Source organism: Cyprinodon variegatus, unplaced genomic scaffold (genome assembly GCF_000732505.1).
Source record: "Cyprinodon variegatus isolate N-32 unplaced genomic scaffold, C_variegatus-1.0 Scaffold90, whole genome shotgun sequence".
Lineage (NCBI taxonomy): Eukaryota > Metazoa > Chordata > Actinopteri > Cyprinodontiformes > Cyprinodontidae > Cyprinodon > Cyprinodon variegatus.
In genome coordinates this window covers 533,251-539,713 of record NW_015150543.1, presented here as the reverse complement: position 1 = coordinate 539,713, position 6,463 = coordinate 533,251, and the positions used below count along the sequence as shown (strand labels likewise).

At 38.4% G+C, this 6,463-nt stretch overlaps 2 protein-coding genes across 2 annotated transcripts in view; one reads left to right on the top strand and one right to left on the bottom strand.

Moving 5' to 3' along the window:
* LOC107084010 (O-acetyl-ADP-ribose deacetylase MACROD1-like) overlaps positions 1 to 6,463 on the bottom strand; it is a 583,486-nt gene that overhangs the window by 467,931 nt on the left and 109,092 nt on the right. The gene's annotated exons all lie outside the window — the stretch shown is intronic.
* The window catches only part of flrt3 (fibronectin leucine rich transmembrane protein 3), a 10,307-nt gene continuing 7,067 nt past the window's right edge, over positions 3,224 to 6,463 (top strand). The window contains exon 1 of the mRNA XM_015373655.1: positions 3,224 to 3,540. The gene's annotated coding sequence lies outside the window, so the exon portion shown is untranslated. The remainder of the gene's footprint in view (positions 3,541 to 6,463) is intronic.

Sequence of the window (6,463 nt, the reverse complement as noted above, 5' to 3'; positions counted from 1 at the left end):
ACCTTCTTCTTCTTTTGACTATTTTAGCCGATGTAACAAGTAAATTTCTACACTGTGAGCTCAATAAAGTCAACCAATTAATCAATAAATCAAAGTGGGGGAATACTTTAAGTTTATGATCAAGCATGTTTTATGAAAACAAGCTGAAAAAAGCTCCCTGATTTTCCCTGATTCTGTATTTCAGCATCTCTAAATCAGACTCTTGTTGAACCACCTATCACTGGGATTAAATATAAGTATCTCTAAGCATGTCTCAACTATTTTCTATTCATCAACACAAAAAACAAACTATTCTGATACGCTAAAAAGCATTATTTTTCAGGTTATCCATTAAATGAAGGTCTGGTCTCTGTTTAGGTAATTTTAACACATTGATGTTTTGATCTACAGCAGATCTTTATTGTTTTATATGTTTGTTCTTGGAGGTGGGCTGAAGTCCCAGCTTCAAGACTTCAACAGTCTCTAACGAGGATTTTCCAGGATTCCATCCATCTCCCTCTGTTTATCTCCATCCATCTCCCCGTCAGCTCTGATAAGCTAATTAGTGCCTGATGAGAATAAACTTCCCCACAGCATGATATAGCCATTCACATGTTTCAGTGTCGAGATGGGGGCCAAAAGTTTATTTTTCTGCACATATGTTTTAAAAGTTAAACTTTTGTCGCATTTTACTCTGATACTTTGTTTCCATGTCCCCTAAAATTTTTGTAAAAGACATAAAACCTCATGGCTTTTTATCCTGCTGACAGTTTCTGGCACCTTAGCGGTGGATAAACATCATAAAAACAGTTTTGATATAATTTCAATATATTATTCATGCTGTATGAGTGTGATTACTTGCTGGGCAAACATAAAATATATTATTAAAACAGTATGGTTTCCATGTTGGAATTTAAAACATTTAAAGTTTAGAAAAGACATGAATCACTTCAACTACACAACTTCAAAAGGCTTCACACTGTCAAAGCAGTCAAGATGTGAAGATTTTGTGTCTTTTTTGACCAATTTTGTCTTTGTCATTGCTGAAAGTAAATTTCTCAAAGTGCTCTGCATGACTACATAACCCCCATGATTGAAGGTTAGGTTGTGTATTTTGTATCCATGGTGCTTCGCCTGCATTTCTACTCAATCAATGAAAAATGCTTCCACCTTAATCACATCAGACTCATTTTCATTCTGCCTCCTGTACCGCTCCATGTTTTAAGTTCCTTCTAAATCTACCCGTGACTATCCCAATACTGTCAAAGGAGCCGAATAGAAGCAATAAAACCTCAATGGTCCAATACGCACATGAAGTGCTCTAAAAATAAAAGGTATCGTTTGAAGCAATGGCGTAACTATCGGTAAGGATAGACTGCAGTTGCTTAAGGGCCCACGACCTCTTAGGGGCCCCATCACTGACACCTGGTTGGACCTCTACGAAAATGTCCACTAGGACATCTCTATGCAGATGTAATGGTGCGAAAAATTCCTCTTAAACCCAACTGACACTAGGTTGACTGACCAGACCGTATTTATACCCCAACACATGGGAGATTTCAACATGATGGTGAGCCTTTTAAAAACGACACCAATAGCAAAGCAGACAGTGGTACTCTTAATTATTATGTTAATAACTATGTATAGTTTATTAGACGGTTGGTAAAAAATACATTCCTATAATATGTTTCAAACAGCAATAAATATCTTAAAAGAACAATACATTTGAGTGTTGTATTTTTTACAACACGACTTGGAATTATGGGTAATCAAGAGCGTAGATTAAAAACTATCACCGTTACATACAATGAGTTAGCGACGATGGATACCAAAAAGAGGTACTTAAGCGGACTCCAGAAAAGAAAAAGCAAATAAGAGCTGCTGGAAGAACGGAAAAAACGTCCCAAAAGAAAGACGTTCTTTCAAAGAACCGAAGAGGCAGAGGTGGACGTTGCTGCTACAGTGAGTGAAGATTGATGAAATGATGAAGTGTGTATGTATTGGGCACATTTTGGGTCGGTTGTCTATTGCAATGGCGGCTGCTAGGGGGCGGAAGGGGGTGATCGGTGGGTGAGGATTAATGTTGCTTACGGGTTATGTTGCAGATTTGCAACAGCTAAATGCCACTTAGCTAATTACTACAGATCCATATTTTAAGAGCTTTTGTTACTCAGAAGTACAACAGAAGGACTTAGTTGTGCATTTGCAACAAACAGTTTCTCTCCAGCTCACCAGATAGCACTGCTGACTGACTTTCAACATGGTTGAGTCCTTGGTGTCACTGAAACAGATTTTCTAAGCACCAATTTCATGAAAGTATAACTACCAATTTCCATTATTTTGAAATCAATACTACATAAGATGAATCATGAATGTGTGTAGATATGACACATGCCAATTAGTAGATTTTATCTCCTCTGGGTTTTTTTACCAGACGCATCTCAATTTCAATGTTGTGGATTTGCAACGTGTGCCCAAACAGGTACCAATCTTATTTTGTGAGAGAATTTTTTGTTTGTTTTGTTAATTTTTTGTTTGTGACATTCAAATAAAGTTAATGTTCATATCAGATTCCGTCTTCAGTGTTAATTTACCATTCCGGGCTACTGTTGCAAATCTGCAACATCCCAGAAGTCATTGCATGTGAAGGTCTCTCTCAAAAAAAAGTCTGAATTGTATATTACTACCCCATATGACCATTTTCTCCAAATATCAGATTTTTCCTACCACTACAACTTAATTTGAGCCTAAGAGGGTTAAAGGTAGCCAGGGCCCCCCCCATTTGGCTCCGCCCCTGTGTAGCAGAGCAGCCGTTTATGGTAATTTGTACGTAAAAAGTAAAATTCACCTAATTTCATTAAGATTTATCTGTAGTGGGGATTTACAGAGTAAAATAAATGCAAATTTAAACAAATAAAACTGTTTATTTTTTCTGGGTTTTTTATGTATTTATTTTTATTTATTTATTTATTATTTTTTTATATATATATATATATATTTTTTTTTTTTCAAAAGCGCACACACATATTCTGCTTGTCTTTCGGGGTTTGTTTGACTCCCTGATGGCGAGAGCCCCATCTGCTTTTCTCTTTCCTTCACTCCCCCTAGTGCACCTATTGGGAACTGCAGCTCCAGAGAGAGAGAGAGAGCGAGAGAGAGAGAGAGAGAGAGAGAAAGAGAGAGTAAAAGAGGGAGGTACTTCTCCCAGATGACATCAGAGTTCTATTGAAGCAGAGCTAGAGGCGCACACAACTCCACACTTGTACTGAGGTTCACACTTGCGCCCGTGTCTTCTCACAGCAGTTGATTGTGTATATTGGTGTGAGGGGGGGGACCACTGAAAACAGAGCAGTTCTGCTACAGATAAACTCCCAGTAGCTCTATAGCTACCTAAGTTTAAAGGGTTTTTTTCTCCCCTCCGTTTGCCTGCCTTGGATCTGCAGTTAAATCTTTTTTCACCTGGATTGGATTATTTTTATTTTTTTATTTATTTTTTGCCCTGTTCTGAGCCACACTTAAAGGGATACCTGTTACTTTCCATGTTGCTGGTTGTTTTAAGAGGTAAGTAACCCTCCTGCCTGTACAGCAGTCCTGATGGAAGTGTCTCTTCTCCTCTTTTTGCCTCTGGATTTTCTCACCACCGAAATGAAAAATAACGCGGAACCAAAGAGGAGTTGCGTGAATGTCCTCTCCGCACTGACAGGCGCGCACGTCTTTAGAAGTAAAACCATTTAAACGTGAGAGCACTCTCTTCCAACCTATTAGATCAAGGGTTTATTCTTCTTGCACCGCTTTTGCAGCGCAAATTATATATTTTAATGTCACCAACGCGTGTCAGCCACTTGCTGCTGCGCTCCGGCGCAAAATATCCTACATTTTGCGCCTTAAAAAAAAAAAGCCTCACAAAACCCCATTTGTTTCCCCACATATCATGTCCATCAGAGTTTATTCTCTGCAGCACTAGTTCAAATCTACTATTGAGCTTTTCCTGGCTGCCCAGAAAAGCGCATTGGGTTGGTTTTGGGGTGAATATGCAAACTTGGAGGGGATTAGCGCGGCTGTCTGTCTGGAGCAGCCTCGGTGTCGCAGCCTGAGTGGACACCCCGGTGCGCTGCTGAAATTGCAGCGCAGATCCCGTGGAGTTGGACATGAAGGGGGGCAGCTGGAAAGACTGTATTCCGCCTAAACAAACGCTCCCCCTGTGTGGCTGTCTGAGCTACTTTCTGCATCATATCTAACAGAATAGTTTGATGTTTTTAAAAGGCTGCAATCTGTATACACCAGTTTTATTTAAGTAATCATAATTTTATATATTATAATATCATTGCATGAGAATATATCCCACAAACTAACCAATTCGACACTACTCTCCCTTTAACCAAAGTAATATTTATCCCATTAGTCCAGTACAATATAGTGGCATGCCCATTGGCAACACCAAAGCAGGGACAGTTGTTAATCCAATTTAACAGAGCCTTTTATCTTCATGAGACGATAAGGTCATCCAGGCTCTAAATAATAGCCCTAAGGCTTTGCACAAGCTGTGCACTGATTTCTGCACACAGAAAACTTCTTGCTTCTTTTCCTCCAAGTAAAGCAATGGCGCTTTGCCTTGTTTTCAGAATGGAAACAGACAACCCGTTAAACATGGCAGTCATGAAGACAGGCCCAGTTCTTCACTGATAGCCTGCCTTAGGCTAAAGTCCCCAGTCAGTTGTTTTTCAGAGTGGAACTCACATGGAAGATTAACGAATAACCAGGTCACTATAGATTGAATTATCTCATTTGAGAAAATTAGGAATAAAATGTATTTATTCCCAGGTCAGGGGCAAATTAAAAACGCTTCTAATCCGGTTTTCTCACATTTAGATGTATCAACATTTTCCAAGCTTTAAGAGATACATTCCTTGCATTTTGTTTAGAGAAAGTGCAAAGTCGGTTGCAAACCATAAAAACTGCAGGAGTGCCAGAGATAAAACATTATCACTTTCTCTTAACAAATCCTTTATTTTGGGAAAGGTGTCCAGCCTGAGACAATATAGGTTTCTGCAGCTTAACATAAGCATTCATGTATTGGTGTCTGCTTGTCAAAGAAACACGTACACACACAGGATACATACATACATACATTTCATCTTGCAGTGCCTACCACCCCCATGTGGGGAAAAACAATTGCAGCTGCTGCAGATCTCCTTTCAGCCTGCTACAAAAGAGACCCCCGTCTGTCTCGGGCCTATATGTTATTAATGGGCCAACTAAGTATCATCTGCTCAGCCTATTTAGAGAAAGCACCAGGAGGCTGAATACCAAATCTGAAAAACACTCAAAGGTTTTTCTTTTTACCAAGCCTTTTATTATATACATTTGTGTCACTTAGATATTCCAATCTGTTTACCTTTGTGTTTTGTGTTTTCGGCTGTCAGGTACTCTGACACACAACTTACTAATGCAAGTTAAATAAAATAACTTATTATATTACATGCATAACATTTCATGACAATACATCACAAATCTTTTTCATTGAGAAAATCCTATCTGTTTTATGAACCACTTTACATATGCTTTTTGACAACAATCTGAAGGAGTACAGAGACACAACAAAAACTATATCTGTGCAATCAATCATAATTCAAAATTATATTGTGAATTAGAGTGAATATCAGCACAACATAATAACAGAATTGATTTCCCAATGGAGAGCTCTACTGTGGTTCAAAATTAATTTCAGAGTCCATGAATAATTTAACAGCCAGCTATTACAACTTCTACGCTGCTCTTTCCTTTCCAATTGCTAGCCTACAAAATATTCAGTATTTTACGAAAGCAAAAGTCATGTTCTGTAATAATTAGACAGGCATGAAATTGTTTGTGTTTTCAGTTTCTTTCTGTAGTTTTTCTTTTCTGGAGCATTTCACTCCAGGGCAAAGCGTTCTCCTTTCTGTTATTTCAGACTAATGTACATTTGTGTGTCCGGCTCACAATGGCTATCAGTGTCCAGCTTTATTTCTCTGCTGCTCTTCTCCCCTGTAAACACACTCATGCACATTTTCCCTCACAATGGTCAATTTAACTTTGCCAGTTCAGATTAAATGAGGCAGAATGCAGTCTAAAAGCAAGTGAAATCCCCTCTCCTGTTGGCAGAGCTTATCAAAACGATGGAGAAAGTCGTCCATCACATAAAATGTTCAACTTGCTCTACAAATTTAAAAAGAATAAAATAAATCAAGTATACACATGTGCATGTTGCAGGGCAAGTTAATGCAATGACAAATACAACAGTCTAAATTTATAAGAATTATATATCTATATATCTTTTTTATACATATATATATATCTTTTTTTGTTGTTTTTTTTTACTTTGACCCCTCCTCCATGAGGCTACACGGTTGCCTTGAAGCAAACAATGAAGAGGGGCCACTTTCCTGAAATCCGATGAGTGGAGGAAAAAAAAAGTAGGGGGAAACGTACTCAGGCCCAAATATGC